We start from the raw sequence: 24,418 nt of genomic DNA, 5'->3' as shown, positions 1-24,418 counted from the left end.
TAGCCTTCTCTCATCACATAGACCACATCTAAGAACCATGCACTGGAGGATGACTTCTACAGGTCACACACATTCTCCAGATGTAGAAGCTGATGTAAGAAATAGAAAAAAAAAAAAGTGACTGGGGCAGAAAGAAGGAAGGACAATGACAACTATCGTATTTATTATTAGCCTTTTGCAAAAAGAAACTTAAAAGTGAGTGAAATGCAGAAGAGATTCTTTCTTCCTTTTTCATTCTTGAAATTCATAAAAACTGCAGGAAAAAAACAAAATGGCGAACGGTTGAGCAGGTGCAACTGAACTGATGTTAAGGTGTTAAAGTGTGTGAGTCAGTGTTTCCTGAGTTTAAGCAACTTTAGGGGACTCACTGATGTGAAGTCACCCAAATTCTGGTCTTATATGAACTCCATGCATACCTCCTTTCTACATAAGAGAAAATTATTTCAAACCAAGACATCTAAAGTACAGAAAGGTGAGATGGCTGTTTACAGCACTGGTGATTCCCAGAGTCAAATGCCCGCTTCCATTGAACTCCAGAGCTTAGACAGCCAGCAAAATATAATAATTTGAAATACTTTTTATTTAATTAGGTAAACAGATAGCACACAAAGGGGACATTACTTTTTTATATACCATGCACTGTGCTCAAACTATTTTTGCAAAATCCCATTTAACCCAAAGGATCTGATAAACTAGGATACTTTCCATGCCTGTAGTGAGATAGGTGCTTCTTCACTTCCATAGTCAGTGGGAAAACTAAGGCTTAAAAAGATTAAATAACTTTCCCAAGGTCACAAAGTTACTAAGTAACATAGCCAAAATTTGAAACCAGATCCCTTTTCCCAACTTGGATAAATTACTTAACAACTATACTACCACATTTTAGAACATATCAGCTAATACTCCTGGTATAAGATTTCCTGATTCATGTTGATCCTGGAAAGTAAAGCAACTTGAAAAAACAACTTTGTTTTAAGAAGCTTGTTTTGAATTAAAAGTCATTTTTTGTGCTGGTAACATGAAGACTGATTACTTTTTAGGTTATAGTAATAATTACTACCTTATGAATGTTCCATATAAATGTCTCCTCAGAATTTGGTGTTTGTGTCTATCATAATACAAAGCTTGGAAAATATCCAAATGTCAATATCAGTGAAATTCTTCTATCTTCCAAATCTCTATCTCAAGTGATGAGATGAAGCCACACTGGTCCTCATCTTCTACTAAAGAATCTCATCAAGAAATAACTCAAGGGGGATCCCTGGGTGGCGCAGTGGTTTGGCGCCTGCCTTTGGCCCAGGGTGCGATCCTGGAGACCCGGGATCGAATCCCACGTCGGGCTCCCGGTGCCTGGAGCCTGCTTCTCCCTCTGCCTATGTCTCTGCCTCTCTCTCTCTGCGTGTGACTATCATAAATAAATAAAAAATAAAAATTAAAAAAAAAAAGAAATAACTCAAGGATTCCTATCCAAACTGTACATAAAGTGTAATCAAGAACTACCCCCCCCAAAAAAAAAGAAGAAAAACCTGTGTTGGAGGCTGAACACTGAATGAATCCCCATAAATGGACAGAAGGTGATTGGATGGAGACATTATTCCAGGTCACTAACTTTCCTCGTTCCTTCTGCCAGGAGAGAAGGAATACTAACATTAGAAACTTCTGGAAGAGAATGATGTGATATACAAATACCAAAGAAGTCAGCACAGGGAGAGGAAGGGGTAATATGCAGTATCACACTGTGACAGTACAGGAAAAGGAGAGACAGTAATGGGTTGACTGGCAAAAATTAAAGATTTGCCAAATTCTGGCCTCAGAAGTTCTTCTTTTGGGTAATTTGCTCCTTTATCAAAAACACTCATTTTTTTTCACCCCTTCCTTTCCTATTGCTGATCTTGGCTATTTCTAGATGTGATGTTGAAAATTCTCCCTTTCTCTAGTTCTCCACTTATGTGTATTTGTATCTCTATCTTCAAGTCATCTGTGTGAGGTTTAGAACACAGCAGAACAAACTGACAAAGGCAACAGTTCTCAAAGCTCTAGACTTAAGCCATTCTGATGATTTCACGTGGTATACACATGACAATATATTACACTGAACTGCATGCTTGGAAGTTCTCCTTCCAGTTCCCTTTCATACCTTCTCATGATGTCAAGGACAAAGCCTCACCTGGGCCCTGGTCTGATAGTTAATACACGCTAATGTGTATTTTTAACAAATAAAGAACCTCTCCAGCCCAGGACCTGAAGCAGAAGTAGGCAAGAGAATACAGAGAATTTTTTCCATGGATCAGCAAATTACAGCCCATAGGCAAATCTAGCCTGCTGTTGAGTTTTGTAATACCTGTAAGTTAAATATGGCTTTCGTATTTTTCATGATTGAGATTAAAAAATCAAAGAGTAATATTTCACGTGAAAAAATTACATGAAAATCAAATTTCTGCATCCATAGCTTTACTGGGACACAGTCATGACCATTTATTTATGAACTGTTCCTTGCTGATTTGGGATTACAATGCAAGAGGTGAGCAGTTGCACCAGAAGCCATATGGTTTGTGAAGCCAAAAATATTTACTACCTGGCCTTTAGAGAAAATTGATGCCAACTCCTGGGTATGCCATCATTCTGTTCATTGTATTTATTTGAGGTTACCATCAGGCTAGAGCCTGATGAGTAGAGTAACTGATACTGTTTTTTTTTCCTTTTAAGGGATGATGTAAAATTTCCTTTTTAAATGGACATATTCTAACAAACAAGGGGACTTCAAGGGAGATAAAAGCAAATCAAGTATAGGGGGGTATTCAGACCCACATTAGAAAAATGTGAAGAATACATGAGAATGGCCAAGTTTGGAAAAGAATCAACCACGGAAATGGGTGCAGGCAGGGATATAAAACTAAAGACTATGTAAATAAGACATCCAGATGTAGCAATCTGTCTTCTGGGGTGGCAGAGGAGTCTGAAATGTGGATCCCTAGTGGACAGAAGGTCAGGCAGGCTACCCAAGAACATCAGGTTGGCCAGCCTCGTCATGGGGAGCAGTGGATTCTTATTTTACAGCCAGAAGACTCTTCTGCATTGGCCAAGAATCCCTAGCCTGGCAACTGGCTAAGAGACAGTCAGTCCAAAACAACCTAGGTTGCGTAAGTCAGGTAAAACAATAGCCATCAAAGTCCAAGAGGCTCAGCATGAGTCTAGGCCAAAAGCTTGAGACCAAGTATCTCTCTGCACTGATAATGTATGCAGGATGACTGGGAGAAGATTCCCGGAGCTTCCTTTACTCTAATGGAAATGTCTCCCAAATGCACTGAGCATGAGAGACTTCCTGCAACTTAGGATAAGTTCACATTACCATTGATGACACTCCACCCCTTCAGTGTTTGATATACACAGTGTTTATTCTTTAACAATAAGGTTTCCTCAACAGCTTGGCTAGTCTTCTTAAAAATGTCTTCTTGTACAATGATCTTCCATTACCACATTCGTCTCTCATTACTCTTGAATATGCATCTCTTCTGCAGCCTTTCAACTGTTTTCCCCAAGACAGAATTGTATTGTGGTGTTCTACGAACAACAATTTCTGTTGTTGAGTCATAGATACTATCGTAGCAGTGTTAAAAATTCATCATCTTTTTCTTTCCATATGATTAATGTTTTTAAAACAAGCTAGTAAAACTTAAAACTTACCATATCTGAAAAAAAGAAAAAAAAAGGAGGACTTGAAATGCTGAATTTTAAACTCTGGAAATAAGACGAGTACAACTGAATGTCATATTTTCCACATCTGCACAGTATTTCAACTGGTCATCACTTCTTAGGTGAATTACACTTAGTTTTATCTGCTATTGACTCAGAAGGCTGAGACAAGAGGTTCCCAATTTTTTTTAAAACTCGATGATTTTTATTAAATTCCAAGCATGCTTACCCACACAAAGTTTTCATACTTAGTTGCTAAGTATTAATTAATTCATACAGAATATCTACCAAATTGCCAATCAGAGCTCACAGATTGAAATATTTATGGCCAAAAGCCAAAAAACTTGATGGTTTGGTTAACCCCACAAGTCTTATCTCATGCAAATGACTGAATTAACTTTAGGCCTTTTGAAACCTAGGAAACAGCTCAATGAAGTATACATTTTAAGCTGTGTACACAACATCCTTTCCTCCAAATCTCTCCCAAATGTAACCAATGGACAGTTGGGGAATCTGGCCATTCTGGGGAAGCTGACTCTACCCCGGCTCCAGTGGTGAATAAAGTGCTACCTGGGATATGTCAATTAACATATGTACCTCCCTGGCCAGTGGGCAGGTATAATATGCTGGAAAGCACTCCAATCAGAGTGTCAAAAAAATTTCTGATACTTTTAAGAAAAGATCCCCTTTCTCTCTCCTTCTTGGCATTTTCAAGGAAACCTTTAATTTAACAGTTGCCAGGCACTATCTTACAACCGCAAATAAGGCCAGTCTGATAGACCAACAACCCTGGAAAACAGCACAGAGAGCTGGATCAAGTCTTTTAGAGTCTACCTACTAATAAGGACTTGCCTGTGATGCTGTTGAAGCCTGCCTCATTTGGACTTTCTGTTGCTTACAACCAAATTCACCCTAACCCAAATCCTGAAATATTCAGGGATTGTATTTCACAAAACCCTGGGATTCCAGGACCCCAGGCACTGGTTACCACAACTCTGGTGATGTAGATCGGTTACATTTACATGGAATATCAGAATGTACAAAGTAACAAATACATGTTCATTTCAGGGTTGGTAGATATTTCTCAGAGTGTTTGTAACTCCAGGTCTGGCAGGTCACTGGGAAAATTACAAAAAATAACATCAGGAAATTGCCCGATGGCCCTCCTCCTATTATAAGATAGCCAGGCTGGCTGACATGATTATGGTAGAGTGCCATGAGGAGATGAGTCGGCTCCAGGTGGTTCACTCACTGCAAATGCTTTCAGCTAGCTCTGCACCAAAAGGCACCACTTAACTACTTTATTAACGTCCTCAACTTTCAAGGAAGGTAGAGAATTCATCCCATAGAAGACTTGCTTTAACTATAGCATATGAAGTGGGAAACTTTATAAGCAAGGTTAGATAATTAAAGGAAAAACACACATAAAATGATGTTAAATATTCCTATAAGCTACGGCATCTGTGAGGCTGAGATTTTGTATGTGTGTGTTTGTTTCTGTTCTGCCCCAGGATCTGGAGGAGAGAGGCCTGGTAGAAGAAAATAAAAATTAATGGGAAGAAAAGGCTGGTATTTAGAGCTCGTGCTTCAAAGTCCTCTGTGCAACTCAAGACACAACCTATTTGGTTGATTTACGGGGAGAAGCTAAAAAGAATGGAGTTTGATGGACAGGGCCAAAACTGGAATAAAACCCTAACATGTTTCTCTATGCAAAGTCATCTTAGTTTTTGCTCCATTTGGAGGAGAAGAAAATGAGGTAGTGTGTACGCAAGTAGATAGGTGAAAGGTGATCATTCCACCAGTGAGCAGCTCCTTCTTGATATGCTGCTTGAAATGTGGAAGAGAGGGCCCCCAGGAATCGGCTTCAAAGGAGATGCTGAACACAAAGAGAAAGCTAAACTGCTGTTTTTAAGAAATATAAGCAGGTAGCAGAAAGCAAAGAGGTGAGGAGAAAGAAGAAACAGGAGGGAAGAGAGGAGAACAGAAGAAGGGACAAGTTAGACTTTTGGAGGTCATGAGCTATGGAGAAAGCAGTCCAAGAACAAATTTAGCAGGAGCAAATACGTATTTTAAGAGCAGCACTGTTGAACATTTGATTCTAAACTTCTCTGATACAAACTTCCTGGAACTTCCTCAACTCCCATGTCCTCTGTGAGTTGTGTGGAAGGAAATCATGAACAGGAGCTAACTTCCAACTCTAAGAGGAGAAAAGAGAACAGCAGTGAGAAGAAAGAATATTGAGAGTTCTTTAGCCAAAATCAATCATGAAAATGAAGTCTCCAAGAATCCTCATTGGAATTCCCATGGGGAATAAGATAAAGGCTCAAGCCAATTTTATTAGAATCTCAAAAGTCAGGGTGACCTCAGTTGATTAATGACTTTTCAAGCCATTATGACAAAACCCTCAGTAACATGGCCAACTAGAGACTCCCAGGAGACATGTGAACGATATCCCAAAGTTGACACTGGTGCAAAGACCTGCACAATTTTGCTAAATCTATTTTCTTAAAATGAGTGTCACCACCTGTAAAGGATTCATATGAATTTCACAGTATCGGGAGTATGAGCAGTGGGTGGCACCGAAGCTTTAAGGTGCTACAAACCATTCTAACCCTTTAGTAAATGTCCAACATAAGGAATCAAGACAAGAAGTAGAAACTTAAGTCTACCAACGTGGGAGGGCAAGTTTTGCTGGGGTGACATTTTATAGAACCTGAAAGGAAATCACTCTGTGGCAACTTGAAAAGGGGGTGGGGGGAGCACTATCTCATTCTCCAAACAATATTACCAAACAGACTTTAGCAATAACATTTCTTTGGTTGTCGGAAAAAAAAAAAAATTAAAGACCTGGAAGTCTTAACTGTTACCATTATTAGTAATTAAGAGGAGGTAAGGGAAGGAAAAAAATTCTTAACCACACTCATTGGCAAAAGCAATGAGCTTCCCATATGCATTTTAGCAGATGAATGGATTTTCAAAGAAGAAAAATATCACCCCAAATGAAAAGTTAACACATTTATTGACCACACTCTTAGCCCATATTTCACAACATAATGGTAATCTTGCTGAATTCTGTAAAATCCTATTATAGATCATTTAGCATTTACTATAGCATTTAAAGCAGCCAGGCTTCTGTGTTGGAATGCATTTGGGGGGGGGGGGAGGGTGGGTATACAATCCTGTGTTGGGCTGAACCGCACACATTCTAGAAGGAAACTCCATCTTTCCTCTACTGCCCTCAAGTTGTAGCACCTTGGAGCAGAATCCTCCCAAGTCGGCCACTCATGTGACAGACTGATACCTAGCCTCTCCCCACTTGCTAACTGAGGTGGGAAAGGCTCCCAAGTATACATATGTGTGCTTAAGGGAACAGTGCATGCTCAAGATACATATACAAATACACAGTGATACATATGAATGTATATAGGAATACATATATAAATATGTACATGAATATGTATACAAATATGAATATGTATAGGTATGTGTCTGAAGCGTGGCCTACAAATCTGTCATCTCCAATGTGCAGAAAGATTTTTCTTTATCTCATAAGGCTGACTTATTTCCTGATCTCCTTCTCCAGCCAGTCTTTCTTCTCCCCCCCTAACTAAATGTACCAGTCTCTCTCTATATATATATACTTATTCTCTTGGCTTCCAATCCACATCTCCAGCCCAACTACCTTCCCAAGGTTATGTTCAATGTGTATTTCATTATCTCCCAGAAAGATTCTGCCTAAAGTTAACTCTTGCACCTAACATGGTATCCAAACCTCTGCTCATCTCTTCCCAGCCTGTCCCTCTCCTTTTTTTGGGAACAAGTGCTGGGAACACTGAATCTCCATCACCTTCATACCAAGTCCGGTGGATAACACTTCATGACTTTTTATACACATCCCTTCCATTATCGTCTTTCCAATCTTTACAACTATCCTACTGAAGACTCGGATTTCGGCTCACCAGAAACACCACAATTTCCTCTAATTTGGGCTCTTCACTATATTCTATAAAATGACAACAAAAGAACTATCCCTGGAGCTCCACCCAGATCAAGAGAGAACTGTGCTCATAAAAACCCTGATTATGCCCATTGGCTGTGTAGTCAGAATCGTCAAAAGGCTGGTCCTGGGCACACCTGGGTGGCTCAGGGGTTGAGTGTCTGCCTTTAGCCCAGGGCGTGATCCTGGGACCTGGGATCAGGCCTCATATCGGGCTCCTTGCAGGGAGCCTGCTTCTCCTTCTGCCTATGTCTCTGCTTCATTTTCCTCTCTCTGTGTCTCTTATGAATAAATAAATAAAATCTTAAAAAAAAAAAAAAGGCTGGTCCTTGAGTCACAAAACCAATTGGAAATCATGACTCCATCTCATTACTCTGCCTCTGGAAAGATCACACACCCCTTCCATGACTCAATTTCCTCACCTGTATGGTAATCTATGGATAATAATAGTACCCACTTTGGATTCATATAGGGGGTAAAACAGAATGAACTGGAAATCACTGTGCTTGATACCTTACCCACAGCAAATGTTGTCTGCTATTATTAATATTAATTAATGGTACCAAAACAGATCACTTGCTTATGAACCTGAATTTGAAGTTTTCCATGGTAGTATGTCAGCTACCCTACCAACTCATTTTCGGTCTTCCCTTTTATGAACTTTATGTCCCAGCCAAAGGGAATTATTCATTGTTCTCCTCAAGTACCAAGCTTTTTGGTCTCTGTTGCTTATTCATTCCGTCCCCAAGAACCAGAAAACCACATTTCTTCCTCTAACCCAAATATCTAAAGTTTACCTCTTCGAGAGGCTATAGCTTAACTTCTCCGTGGGGGTAAAGAAATACCTCACTTGCCTTAACTCTTTATTCCTAAGGACAGCATCTCAGTATGATCTTATATCTTCTCAAAACTGCCTGCAGCAAGGTTAAACATACCCTGAGCTAGGAGTCCCATAAGCAAGGAATGAGGTAGAGGTGAAGGAATCAAAAGATCACCCCCTGTACACGATGGGGTGTCGTGCACTTCCTGCAGTACTTAAGTCAAACACCAACTTAATAACATGACCACTTCCAAGTTAGTAAACATATCACCTTGTCTTGGTAAAGTTAATGTCAATATGATTAGAACAATCAAGGATTTTATACCTAAAATATCTAAAAGTATACCTCTTTTCTTTTCTCATTATAAATAAGCCTTTTAGATGCATTAGTAAGCCACCATGAGAACAAGTTTCAGCTGCCAGTGAAACCACCTCATACCTAAATGACTTAATATTGCCTGTAATCTGCCTCTTTGAATTCGTATTATTTATTCCACAGAATATATATAAACCCCTTACAGGCGAGTGTGAGCAAATGTATACCAATTCTTGAAAGTGACATACACATCTGTGATTATTACACATTATCAGCTCAATAACCACACCCATGTCATCTTCAAATGGTATTTATTAAGGACCCATATGTTCCTGCTGCATGGCAAAAACAAAGCTGCTGTTCAGTTCAGCTTCTATTTATTTCAACGTCTAATGCTCTTAAGAGAATGGGTGGTTCTCGGTTATTGAAAAAGTTTGTAACTGTCAAAACAAGAAACTGACTTGGTTATAGTCAGAGGCTTATAATGCCAATACCAAACCAATGCCAGAACATACACTAACAACAACAAAAAAAAATTCCCTCAATTTTTCTGCCTGAAAGTCTGTTTCTGTGCATTGCCTATATATCCAGCCAATTCAAAAGGGATGAAAAGTAAAAATCTTTTGCTGTCATGTAGCCAATCCAGCCAGTGGATTTCCTTTTCTAACTTTATTTTTTGAATGTCCTGTAGACTCATCATAAATCATTTCCAATCTAATTCTCCTGCTTCCCAATTTTAACTGTCGGCCTTATTTAAAGAATTGCCTCTATATTTAACAGATTCCATATCCATTCTGAGAGCTAGTAAGCTAAAAAAGAGTGTGTTGTTCTAAAATGCATCATTCAACTGCCTGACTCTTGAAGCAGCTTAAACGTTCAACGTCCAATTGTCTTACCTAGCAGTGATTTTAAAACTACATATATGACTTTCCTATAATAAAGAAAATCACAGTTTAGCGCATGTTCGACACCTAGGTTTCAGGTGAGATGATTTATCAATGCACAATCTCTCAACCCAGCCCGAGTACACAATACTTCATCAACAACAAAAAAACACAAGTGTTTAACAGAACACACTGCAAGTTTTCATTTTGTGTGAAGATACACATTGTAACCACGGGCATTTTTGTTGGACCAGTAGGCTATTATGCCTTTTATTAAAATTAAAAATTAAATAAAGTTTCCCAAAGCACAAGGTAACAGTTGACACTTAGTTGCTTTCAAGAGTCCTCTGGGGAGAAAAAGGAAGAAGAAAAAAATGCAGTGGCAGTTACAACAAATTAACAACATATAATAAAAATGCCATAAACATGCGGCATACGTCATAAATCTAATCAAGTCTACAAGGCGGGCAGATAAAAATGATTAACTGCCACTACCCTCTAAAAGAAAAGAAAAATTTTGTCCCTTGTTATTCATCACAGCTAATGTTCTGACCCTAAATCTAACATGTAGATCGAATGATCTTTATAGTAACACACTGTACCAAGGAGAATGGCCTTTTCACTTCCTATTTTATTTTCTGAGAAACCAAGAAAGCACAAATGCTAGTGCCACTTTTTCTTTAAAGGTCTGGCTTTTGGGGGTGTTAATAAAGGTTCTCAGAGTCTTTATCTCTTTTAATAGAAAAAGAAGTAACAATGACAACAACAAAAAACCCAATTGACAGGACAAAAATACAAAAATACTACCTGTCTCAAGGTAACATTGTCCCTATTGACAGGACAAAAATACAAAAACACTACCTGTCTCAAGGTAACATTCAGTCACTTTTTATTGGTTGGCTGCATTCTTTCCTGATACTGATAAGTTACCAGGTCAGCCAAGGCCTCCAGCCAATGAGGAATATATATCCTTAATCTGGAAGGTGTGGAGATGAACTTCAAGAGAAGGAAATGTAGGAAAACTGCAGCTTGCCCAAGAGGTAGGTTCCATGGCATAACAAAGGCTTGGATAACAATCACCTTGACAGGTAGCAGGTCTGAGAATGTTTCTTAGAGTTAAGATTCACCAGACAGATCCCCTGTGACAGGAAGGGTTACCTGGAGTGAGGATTAGCATGCTGACGTGTAAAAAAATAAAAAATAAAACACGATTTTTTTTTTAAAAGCTAAAGAGGTTCAAATGAACAAACTCCTACTTGCTCCTCAAAGGAAAAACAAAGAGCTTTCAGAAACATCTCCTCTGAGAGATGTAATAGAATATGAGTAAATTATAACAATTAAAAACCATTAAAGATAGAATAATTGAGAATACCTGTTTGGGTAACAATGACTTTCTTGAATTCCTCATAACAGAGGGTCTATTTTTAATCACCCTTTCTGCAAAAACTTGCATAATTTAACAATAATTGCAGATTTTTAATTTTTATATATCCACAAGAACATAAAGTGAAAACCATAAATTATATACTAACTCCAGCTGTTAAATGTTGGCATTTTGTCTTTAAAAAAAAAAAAAAAGTTCAAAAATCTGTTTCCTTAAACCAAGGAAATGTGGGAAAAGGCCATCCTGCCAGTGGAAATCTTCAGCAGCAGAAAGCTCCTGCTGCGGTTTCTTGCCGAGGCAGCAAACTCTACTGAAAGAGAAGTCGCTGCCAACTCAAATACTGTTTGCTTTCACACCCAAGAACAAACTGTGTGCATGGCGGAGGCATCCGAAGGGCTGGGAGCAGCTGGAGAGGACTGCAGAAAGGTAACAGTGGTGTCAGAGCTACTGTAAACTGGTTCTCGCGTTTCTATCAGCAAGTTAGCATCCCAGAAAACAACACGGTGCCTTCCCCGTGCGTCTCAGCAGCCCTCACTCAGTACCTGCCTTAATCCAAAACCTCCTCTTTCCAAGTCCCCCAGCCAAGGGACTTTTCAAAGAAATCACCCAGACAGACAAAACACACACTTCTTCAGTGTGCTTCTAAGGGCCAGCAAGGTTCAGGTTTAAGTGGGAATGATGAGAAATTTCCCTATCTCAGGGCGACATGCAACCTGCTTTCCCTGTAAGCAGGAAATGCAAAGGAAGTGTTCACTCCAACTCATAAACCAAGGGCAGAAAGCTCTGCCAACGCAAATATTATTACTCCAAGGGTTTTCTGCTCCAAAGACCCTCCAAGTTACCTGTGTGCCCCCACAGATGGCGGTCACTAGGGATGTGCCAGGGCGAGTCAAGGATTCTGTAGGGAAGAGAAAACCATTCAAGCCTCCAAAAAAAAGAGGCTTAACACCATGATGACTTTCTGTTCTACTTTCAAGTAAACAAAGGCCAACTTCTTGTTGGGTTAGTACCATTTAAGCCACAAATTAAAAATGGTTAAATAAGATTTTTTTTAACTTTCCTTTTCCCATAGTGCTTTGAAATAATAGAATTATCACGCAGTTGGTTAAATTGGTCAATTTCATGTTATGTATATTTCACCACAATAAAAGAAAAAAAGTATTGCGCAATGCCATGGTGGCAAAAAGAAAAGAGCCCTCCGTCTGAGACAAGCTATCTGTTATGAAATTCTGCCTCCCTGCGCCTGGCATGCTGCAATTCTAGAATCAAACACAGTTAATCATTTTAAGGAAGAATCCTTTCCAAGGTAGAAAATCACAGTGTTTCTTCGAAAACCCCTACTCCATCTACTCCCCCTTTTCCCCTAAACACTGTTATTTAAAACAGCTCACAAAAAAGTCCTGGGTGCAACACATGTATATGGAGGAAATGGTGACTCTGAATGAATGGAAGCTCTAAATATTCCCCGCCTATAATAAGAAAGTTTACCTAGGGCGAAAATATCACATATTCCCAATTCCAGATTGGACCTCGTAAGGATTCAATATTAAGAGTCAACTTTATTGACTTCCCCTAGCTTAAAATTAGAAACCTTTTTCTTACTGTCTTAACCACCCACACCTACTGCCCCCACCGCAAAAAGTTTGATGGTTTAGACACAGGTTAAAAAAAAAAAAAAAAAAAAAAAAAAACCTGTCCAACTAAACAAAGACCTCCTTTCTTCCCAAATAAAAAAAGAGTGTAAGAATTTGCCAACTGTTCCCCCAAGATACAATCCTATAGCAAAATCTTCTTGCCTCCAGGATGATTGATGTGATGTCCTTCCCCTTTGTCAACACTCCCTACCTTGTCTGGTCGCTGGTGAAAACCAGGAAGCCACAGACACACACTTTGGTCTTTTGCTTGTGCGGGCCTCAATTCTCCAATGCCAGGCTGCTGCCAATGTCCTTGCAGCCAATGGTAAACAGGCCACAGGGTTCAAGTTAACTGCAGAGCGTTACCACACTGAACATCTGGTCATGAATGAACGGATTGCCCACTAACTCTCAGCATTGGGCAGCTGATGAAAAATTCAACATTTTCCTTGTTGGCACAGTTGTTTTGGAGAATTCTCTAGAGCTTCCTGAATTATATTAAGAAAATTTCACTGCAGCAATCTATATCTGTGAGAACAGCTGGTGTTGAAAGGGATCTGCTGCTCTCTCTCCGTGCTGGGGGACCTCATGTTGGATCAGGACAGTTTTACTACATTTGTCCTTGAAAACTTAGCCTTCGCTCTGAGGTACCGGGCAAAGCAAATGGCAGGAAAAGCAGCTCCCGGTTGCTGGATTCCACACAAACGAACCTCGTAATTCAGGGTGAAAAATCTATTACCCAGCTGAGAGGACAGTTACGCCGAAACGGTCCATGACAAAGACTTGTCTCAGAATTTCCCTTAGAGAAAATATAACCAAATGGTCATTGAAACCATTGCTGGGGTCTGCAATCCGGTTGGTCCCGTGACCACGGGACATATTGTGATGATTTTCAGTGCAAAATAATAGTCCTTGACAAAACCCAGTGAGATGCCAACATGTCCAAATATTAGTTTTGCACCACATGACAGATTTTAAAGTTAGCTAAGTCTTTTATTAAGCCTAAGGATGACACAGTTCGAGCAAATCACACATAATATGTTCTATTATGTTCAGCACTGGGAGAAGCCACATTGACAGAAGTGGTCCGTGGATGCTTGAGAAGAGAAATCCTCTAAAAATATAACAGTCGCATTTAAAGAAATTAACTTGTTAATGGATATATGTGATATATTATTATTCTTTTTTGCCGAAAAAAAAAAGGAAGTGGTAAACTTAAGTCAAGCTAAATTTAGGCTATTATCTATGCAGCATAAATTTCACTTCTGTGTATAAATGCTAACTTGCATATTTCTCCATGGTAACTAAACTATGATTAAAACAACAGTGAAACCAGCCTTTAAAGCCACCTGTTTAACTAGGAACAACCTAATTTACAAAAATACTTAAACTTTGGAAATTTCATGGGCATCTCTATCACGCTTTTCCCGGTAGAAAGCTCACTTTTCCATGAACACATAATTGCAATGTACTTGGCCTGGGTCGCGATCATTCTTTTTTTAACTGGTGTAATTTTCCCATGTATTGTTCACTCTAACATAAGTGGTATTTAAGATTATAAAGAAGAAGACTCTAATAACTCTTTCCAAAAAGGAAGTGATTTTACCGCTTGGAAGGGATTAATTTACCTAGAAAGTATCTCACATTTTACAAAAAGAACTAACGAAAGGAAATTCCACACTGAGTGACGATTTGAGATGGCAAGCCACATTTACACTAGTTTTTTTTCTTTTATTGAGATAGCCTTGTAATTTACTAATGAAGAAATGGGCTATTTTATTGGTGAAATTAAAGAAATAATTATAATATGCCCAAGAATAGTAAAAATGTAGGTATAAGCAATATTTTCTTATTTAATTATAAAACATAAAAGTAGATTTGAATGTGAATCATTTTGAAACCTTAGAATTAGGTTTAGAATTTAAATACTGAAAACCCCTTGAAGTTGAAACATAATCATAATAGGTCAGGTTTGGTGTGAAAATCATGACTCATGTTCATGACACATATTCAGAAATGCCTCATACTAAAACTTTATTATAATCAAAAATTGATCCTCAGGTTTTTCTTTTTTTTGTCTCCTGGTCTTTACATGATGTAATGTCTAAGGCCACATTTCACACTGTTAAGTAATGATGACTGTGTAAGACTCATGATAAAAAAAAAAAACCTCATAAAATGTCACAATTTATAATTTTATGTATACTTGCTTCTCTAATATCACGTACATTTGCACAGTGGATGCTAATTAGATAACAATGGTATTACTATAATGTCTATAAAACCTGCCTTTAAAACCAAATTCTGTTAAAAATAGTCTTTTCAAGCTGACATAGCCCATTTCCAGGGTCATATTTAAAATAATTAGCACCATTGCGAGTAAATGTTCTAATAAAACTCTAAAATGACTTTCTAAGCAGAATGCAAAATTCTCTAAAACTTAACAATAAAGTCTTCCAGTAATCTGAGATCATCTTTCCAAGGGATGTCTATGAAATAAAAAAGGTATAAAATCTTAAAATTCAGATTCCCTGGTGCCACTTACATGGCTCCTAAAACTAATGTTAGAAAACCCTTCCGATGGAATCTGTTATCCTTGCTGATTCCTTGACACATATAGACATCCTGCTGAGCAGAGCAAGAGCTTCTAAGAAGTGGATGGAGACAAAAGCCTACTCCTCCATCAAAAATGTCAACTACCTAGACCCAATTTCCACAATAATTACCTTCTCCCAAAGAACATCATGTAAACTGCTCATCTCCACAAGCTCAAATCCAAGGTGACCAGGAGTTATTTTTGAAAGGCATGGAATTTCTGTCTTATAAAAACTACTGTGATCCTCTTTAAAGACAAGTCTTTAAAACTAACAGAAACCTTCCTTTTGAACTTTCCCGTATTTCAGAGTCAGTCCAGATAAGAGATAAGTAATCTAGGAGACAGAATGCCATAGGTGGGACCCTGTGCTCTAACATTCTAGAACTTGAAAAAGAGTTATCTGTGAATGTGAGCCAATATCTAGGAACCACTTACTGAATAAGGTTACTATAGACATCATGAATTCATCTGCTAGATCTCTCCATATGTAATAGAAGAACTCCTTAATGGATAGTAAAATACACTTTTAATTTTTTTAAATTAGATATTTTTAGCAGGTAAGGTTATCAACTGAGGATTAGCAATCACAACAGCTACGTAGTATTTGCATATGACTTTGCATTTACCCAGTAGTCACTTTGAGCCCCAAGTCATTTCAACTTTATACTAACCTTGTGTCAAAAGCATTATCAATCTATGATGATAGGATTTGTTGGGGGAAATGAAATATCTTGGCCCAGTAGAGCTGAGATTTGTCTTGAGACTCCAATTCCAGTGCTCCATTTGGATAATCCTTATTTAGAGAACTGAAGTGGATAAATCCAGGTAAAATCAACCATTTTCTTTCTAGTTAATACCCAGAGACTGCTTAATTGACTCAACTATTTAGTTTTATGACTATACAGATTCCTGGTTCTCTTTTAATTTGAAAATAATAAAGCAACAAAGCTCAGAGATAACATAATCATGGTCTACAGAGTCCAAGACCAGAATCCAACTAATTTCTCTCTGCAGATTATCTTATACACCTCATTCCAACTAGACTGGTGTCCTTTCTGTTCCTCAAATCCACGAAGCAAATGACACCTAAGGGTCTCAGCACTAGTTATTCCTAAGCCTGGAAGGCTTATCTTCCACTCTCCTCCTGGTTGTCTCCCTCTTGCCATTCAGATCTCAGCTTAAATGTCACCTCCCCTGAGAAGCACTCCCTGGCTACCTTGTCTAACGTGGCCGAGAGGCAGTCTTATTCCATCGCCCTTCTTTCTCCACATAGCACTTTATCTGACACTGTGCTTTGCTGTGCTTAGGATCTATTCCCTACTGGAATGTGAGCCACACAACAGCAAGGTTCTTGTGCGGTTGTAAACAGTTACACTCCCAGGGCTTCCAACAATACCTGGCATACAAACTTTTTTTTTCCTTTAAGATTTTATTCATTTATTCATGAGAGACAGAGAGGGAGAGGCAGAGACACAGGCAGAGGGAGAAGAAGGTTCCCCGCAGGGAGCTCAATGCGGGACTCGATCCCAGGACCCCGGGATCACGCCCTGAGCCAAAGGCAGATGCTCAACCACTGAGCCACCCAGGCACCCCTGACATCCAAACTTTTTAATAGTTATTTGTTAGGTAAAGGAACAGACCATATCCCACCTCACATCAGACCCCAATAACATATCCTCCCTTTCCAAAAAACCCAAGTCCCTCTGATATGGTCAATATTTCACAAATTTTCTGTATGAATGGGGGGGGGGATTCTATTTACAAATTACTTGTCTGCTTCAAAATGTGTTTTCAATGCTCTGCAAAAGACACACTGTGTAAGAAACATCTTTGGACCACTGGCAAACAGAAATGGATTACAGAGGGGATCCCTGGGTGGCTCAGTGGTTTGGCACCTGCCTTCGGCCCAGGGCACCATCCTGGAGTCCCGGGATCGGGTCCCACGTTGGGCTTCCTGCATGGAGCCTGCTTCTCCCTCTGCCTGTGTCTCTGCCTCTCTGTGTGTCTCTAATGAATAAATAAATAAAATCTTTAAAAAAAAAAAAAAGAAATGGGTTACAGAATCCTTAGTTTGGTTATACAAATCCTTTCCATGTTAATCAATCATTCCACGTACAGGAGGAAGCACTGAGGAGAAGCAGCAGCCAGGGTTTCAGTGAGGGGGAGGCAGTGAGCAGAGTTGTGTCAAGGCCTACAACTCTGGTACCAGGCTTTAAGAAACTTTGAGTGCAGCCCATTACAGCATCAAAGCACAGTGACCATCCTGCAACTTCAGTGAAGCACGACCACAGAAGCAGGAGGTTCAAATGAGGGCTGGGAGTGACCAGAAATGTGAGGTGCAGTGACTGCAACAATACCTAGTCGTGACTGAATGCTCACCTTGAGCCAGGTACCCAGGAAGCTTGTTCTAGACACTATCACATTTAATCCTCACTTCAAGCTAAGGAGGTAAGCACACTATTATCATCTCATTTTTGCAAATAAGGAAACTAACTGAGCCTGGAAAGTTTAAGTAATATGTTCCTTGCAGGGCCACGATTTGAACCCAGAAGTCGGAGTCAAAGCCAACGTTCTTATCCCATTGGTTTGTGGCCAGGGAAGGCAGGCTTCCTAACAAGTGTTGAATAAAGCCTTTAGAAGCCAAAGTCAGGTATGATCAGGCCTGGGCAACCTGGTCTCAAGTAACAGATATTCTGGCACAGTAAGGAAAGTCAGGAGCTTAAAAGTCACATGTGGTTATAACGAAAGAACATATATGTATGGGCAGGGTCACCTACAAAAACTGTGGGGTCCAGCGTAAAATGAAAATGTGCACCCCTCATGCGAAATTATTAAGAATTTCAAGATGGTGGGGCACCTGGGTGGCTCAGTCGGTTAAGCATCTGACTTCTCGATTTCAGCTCAGGTCATGATCTCAGGGTCATGGGATCAAGCCCCACATTGGGCTCTGCACACAACAGGGTGCCTGGTTCTTTCACTCTCCCTCTCTCTCTCCGCTTCCTCCCCACACTTGTTCTCTATCTCTGACAAATAGAATAAATCTTTTTTTAAAAAAAGGAAAAAAGAGAATTTCAAGATGGTAACAGCAGTGCATTCAAACAAGGGCAGGGCCTTTTTGATCATGGGGCCTGGGCTGGCTGTATGGGTCTCACTATCATGATGGCAGCCCTGGTTCTAAGCATTTATGTCTCTGAAACCTAACTCCCCGCATTTCTATGTTAGTCCTCTCTATTTAAGGGCTAATACATGAGTCATAAAGAACATGTAAATTCTAAATGAAAGAGACAGTCAAGGGGGAGAGAACACATGCATATTTTTCTGACTCAATTCTCTAAATTGTCAAAGGGTTGGGTACGAGCCATCAAGTGGCAGTCTCTGGAATTACACGATGGGTGCCTGGGAGACTTTTGGAAGGGCCAGGACCTAACTGGATTCTCAGCCTCCAAACTTTAAATTAAGGGGACGGCAAGAAGCCATCTACATTGCTCCATTATTTATGTGGACAAGTATTTGCAGTTTGGGAAAGTTTTATCTGGATGGATTTCCTAGGGATCTCCAAGCGATATGCCGAATGCAGGCTACCGTCCAAGTGGTTCTTATGATTCATTCTACAAATACTTCTCAAATGTACATTATGTGTCAGGTAATGTGACAGGACAATTCCTGCCTGCGTGGAACTTTCAGACCGGACACGGGGGAATAAACATTAGGTAATATTACAAACACACATGTAATCACCAAGTCCGGTAAAATCTACGAGCACTATCAAGTCTGGACTTCTACGACAGAGAACGTGAGGAGGACCCTGTACTTTCCACTGAGAGGACAGGGCAGGTCACAGCATTATGAACACCCCACCAAACCTCTCGCTAGCTTCATAGAGTTCATCTAAAAAAAAGTCTAGGTCTTCCACTTATACTATTTAAAGTAACTTTTCGCTCCAGCCTGGAAGAGACAGGAAAATCTCTATCTCCAGCAGAGTTCCGGGATCCACGCTACACAGACCCCCATCCTATGGTGTAACTCTCTTCCATACAAAGTTAAGAGGAAAGTTAAGGAAGAAGGAGGAGGAAAAACAGGGAGGGGGTGAAGGAGAGGAAGGAGGGAAAGGCGGGGGAAGAGAAGAGAGGAAGTATAGAGAAACAGATCACTACCTTCTGACCAGAGCATGACTTCAAGAAATCACAGTTTTCTTCTTTTTATTTTTCCCCCTTTCCTCCTCCAAAAGCTCAAGAACACTCTTCAAACCACTCATAGCTTCTATCACTCCAGGGTGTTAACATTATTTTAACAGAGCTTTGCATGTGCAAATAATACTAAAACCAGAAACGGAGCCTCTTCCTTCGAAGCATCTATCGAATCTGAGTGTATATATGTCAAGTCTACGTGTGTGATATGTATGTCAACAGTGTGTAAGTAATATCTTGTCTCCCCTTGCTCCCCATCTCTTTGAATTCTCAGATGAACCTCTCCTTCACTCCTGTGCTCTTTCTGAACAGCGCTGGACAGAAACGTAAGACCGTACCATTCTCGCTACGAGGCACTAAACAAATGGAAGAATGTCGCCAGCACTTGAGTCTCATGAGTTTCTTTTAAACACGTACTTTGCTGGTGTAAGCTAATGGGAACCTTTCTCACCCTGTTTAAATTCCAATGTAAAATTTGTACACAACAATAAAACATGTGGCTCATTTGTCATGCTTCCATGAGCAACTATGTCACTCACACCAAGAACCACAGGCTGGGTGTGCAGAGCGATTTCATTCCTATTTCACATCACTCAATTGAGCCTTCTGTAGAAAAGCTTTTAACAACCACATCTGGCCTTTAATAAATCACTGCACTTTGTCTTCCTGCCAAAACTCCTCTTTTATCTAACTTACATCTTCATGATGAGATAGGAAATCACGCATTATGGTGGTGACAAACAATTGTAATTATGTCATTAGTAGCCATTTAGTCTACAAAGGTGCTCAAAAAGGAAATATAATGCACAATAAGAAATATAGGGTAATACATTGATCACAGTTCTAATCCGCTTTTACTTCACGAGTGTAAAAAGCTGGCATAATTCTTGGGCACAGCAGGCAGTAATGGCATACCACTTTATGAACTATGTAGCTATTTTATTCCCTTATCTACTTAAAAATAAAAAAGCATTTAATAGCTTGATTTAGACATAAAAGTTATTTGTGATGCCTCGCTGATTATAATGTTTATTTTTCAACTTTTCACAGAAGTGACTTTTTTGTGTTAGGAAAGAAACTCTTGAGTTATTTGGGTTTAGAAAATGTAACAACCATATATGTGCATGTGTGTGCACACACTTGTGAATAGAATACACTTTGATATACATATATGGGTAGATATATAGAGATGTGTGCATATGTACCTATACACATTCCGACAGGAGTCAACTCTACCAGGTAATACATTCTCAAAGGATCCCAAGTAGTGGAGAAAAGAAAAAAAAAAAGACCATGCATAAGAGCTTTTTTTCAATGCATCGTTTAACCCGTATCCACCCCCCCACACACACCATGTAGTTTAGTATTAAAGAGATTCCAGCAGGTTTCAGATTAAGTAACTACTTAGGTATTGCTAAAGTTCTAAAAACCCTACACTTTCCTCCACAGCTAATAAAAATTAAATGTCTGATTCTGCACAGACCAGAGTTCTAGGATCTACCCAGACTGAGTCACTAGTGGCATCTCGAGGAGAAGAAAGGGGTGGAGGACTGAGAGGTAAAACTTACAATAACCTGCAGCCTACTGAGGTGAAATACGAAGAATTGTCCTCTCTTACCATATCTCTTCCACCTTTGAAATGCATATACCCGAAACATGTAAGTTAAAAACAAAAAACAAACAAACAAAAACAAACAAAAAAACAAAAGGCAATGTGCTCAAACTCTAACAAAAGCAAAATCATTTCATGTCTGACTTCAGCCAGGTACATGGACCTCCCCACATCTTACAGACCTTCATTTTATTGTGAAATTCTACATTAGATGAGCTTTCAATCAAGTTATTTAAAAATGTTCATTTGTTAGTACAACAACATATAGTAAGTGCCTACTATGTTGCCCGTCAATCTGTTCATTCCAAAATAATTAAGAGGTAGACAACAGTGATAAAAAGTTAAAATGGGAAATACTTATGCCAAATTGAATTAATCTAATGTTAACAATTATGAACATTATTTCTATACACGGACACTTTTTCTAAATGATAAGCTTTTAGTTTTCACCTTGCACTTGGCAGTGCACTGCTTTCCTGGGAGGTTATGAGACTGAATTCTTTAAAATTTTTAAAAATTAAAAATTAAAAAAAAAAAACTTGGCAAGCAGGTGAAGTATTCCACTTCTATCTCCAATATCGAGATAAATCTTGTTGAAATCCTCCACTGGCTAATTAAATCCAGGATAGGTACAAATGCACTGAAACCATTTATTTCTACATTTTAATAAACTATCTAAAAACCAGGTACTTAATTGGATTGGGTGTTTATAACACAGGTCTTTTCTGTTTCATTTATTTACTTAGAATCAATGCTTCACATTTCATTTTATCTGAATATAAAGCCTCCAATTTCAAAAGATCATTGTGAGAGAACAGAAGCTGGATGATTTTTCCAGAAGTTTTGTGAAGGAACATACAGACTCCCATATCCATGACACACATTGCCTAAGAGTTGACTCCCTCATTTTTCAATATACGGGGGAGGAATTAGAAAGTGACCATTACAAACAAGAGTGGAAAGTAAAATTAGAATAAGCAAAGGCTTTAAGAGAACACATAAGTGGGAGGAAAGTCTAAATTCAATGAAAACAGAAGGAGCTTCAGCTGAATTGACCTATATGCTATCGACCTGATTCTCTCTTCATCGGGCTCAGGTCTAAGGATGTCTTTTAGCACCAGAGTCCTTGCTACCCCCACTCAAAAAACTTTGACATTTAGAATTTTATTTTTTCTAAGAAAAGCTTATCTGGAACTCACATGCTTCTCCAGTTACATATGAAAGAAATTGTACTCACATCAACATTATCTTTATTTATCAACTCCCCTGCACTGTGCCCCATGGGTACTAGCAGTTCAAAAGTTCAAAAAGGTTTTTGAAAATAAACCAAGATAGAAAACAGGCACCAATTCCTATTTGGAACTTACATTCTCGTGCCTTCTAGCATTCTCTGGATGATGGATCAAGAGGAATGATAAAAGATAGTGAGGCAGCTGCCAGGGTAGGGTATCAGTTGGTGTGGATGGCATTTCTCATGCTGACTGAAAAATTCATCTGGTCCCCACAAGCTGTCAGGCCTAAGCACGGGACAGATCTACATATCACACCTCAGGATGAGAAGGAGCAGCGGAGGCCTCATTCACTCAGAAATTCTTCCTCCCTTTTATTCTTATATTTTTGTTTTCTTTCGCCCTATTTTTGCGTGTTCTTGCTTCAAACGTTTCTCTCTGGGGCTCTCTTAGCTCCCCAAAAGGAATGGCTGAGAAAGCTCAAAACCAGTCTGTGTGCAGTAAGTACAACCCTCGCTGGGCTCTCTTGCTGGATTAATTGGTGGATGCCTTCCTTCTCTAAACCCTGTCACTACCTGACACGGAAAACGAGGCTCTCGCCATTCAAACAACATAGTGGGATTTCTCTATTCAGACAGAGGAAATCAATGGACACAACGCAACTTGGATTATCTGTTACAAGATACTAGAGAGCTAAGATCTTCCTCTTGAGGGCACTGATGCAGTCCTGCTCAAATAAGCAGTTCTGGACAGCCAGAGCTATCCTCCTCCATTTCCTCAGCAGACTGTAGACTCCCTGAGGGAAGATAAGACACATCTACATCTTCCTCAACTTGCTGTGGAGGCAAGGTCTGACCTGAGGAGCCACCCCTCAGTAAGTATAGTTAATTGTCCTAGTAATTCTACTTCTCGGTCTCATGCATGCCCAAAGTGCTCACTGCAATAAAAACAAAATCCACCAACACTGGAATAAATAAGCACAATGCATGGTTCCGTGACAGGATACCATGTAGACTTTGGGCAAAGCTAAAGCTCTACACACTAACACTAATCTTTCATAAAATCAAGGTTGATAAAAAAGCACAAGTAAGGATACAATATAGTTTGATGCTAAACTTATACACAAAATACTCAAAAAAAAAAAAAAAGGCTCTCTGTGTAAACACACCTATGAAAATGTAATAGCATGGGGTAGCCCAAACTCCTGCTGGCATTTGCTTCTGGGGAAGAGAACAGGAAAGATAAAAGGGGATCTTGGCCATAACTGAAATGTTGTATTCCTTTTAAATATAACCAGGAGCAAAGAGGAAAAACCTGTCCTTATCAACTTCAAGGTAGACAGAATACAGGGGATGAAGGCTGGCTGGTCTTTGTACTTTCCACTAACTTCTGCACATCTTAGGTGCCTCCTTCCATCCCCCTGTCAATTTATTCCAAAGACGGTATGAAGATCATGCAATCGACCAGGTCGTCTTTTTACATACAGTTGGGCCAAGCACACTCTTTCATTAGATAAGAGGTTGGATAAGGAAAGCCAGACTTGTTTCTCAAGAGAGAAGGTCTAGTTTGAGGGGCTTGCTGGCTTTTTGCTTCTGCTTCTTGGGTGGAAGTGCCATAATCCGAAGCTCCTGGAAATTGGGAATAATGAAGTGGGATCTCTTCAAATTCATGAAATCCTAGCACGTCCACACATGGCTGGCCAGAAGCTGCTCCTATCAGTTCCAGTCATGGCAAGGACTATGGGCCCCTGCTAGAACAAAAAACCTGCTTTGGACCTCTAAACAGGAGGCAGCTTAAAAAAAAAATATGCGGCTCATCACTGAAAATCTTCAGGTTGATGGCTGCTACATGGCAGTTAAGGTAAGTGGAACACACAAAAGAGGGCATTATTTCAGGATCTGGGCAGGGATTATAGAGAAAAATTACTGATGTGATACATGCCCCACCTCTAGGAGAAAGAGTTTCCTTTCCTCTCAACGTCAAGGAAACAAATACTCTAACTTAAAAATCGGCAGATGACCTGAATAGACATTTCACCAAAGAAGACACCCAGATGGCCAAGAGGC

This window comes from Canis lupus, chromosome 20 (assembly GCF_003254725.2).
Source record: "Canis lupus dingo isolate Sandy chromosome 20, ASM325472v2, whole genome shotgun sequence".
NCBI lineage: Eukaryota > Metazoa > Chordata > Mammalia > Carnivora > Canidae > Canis > Canis lupus.
This window is presented reverse-complemented; position numbering follows the sequence as displayed.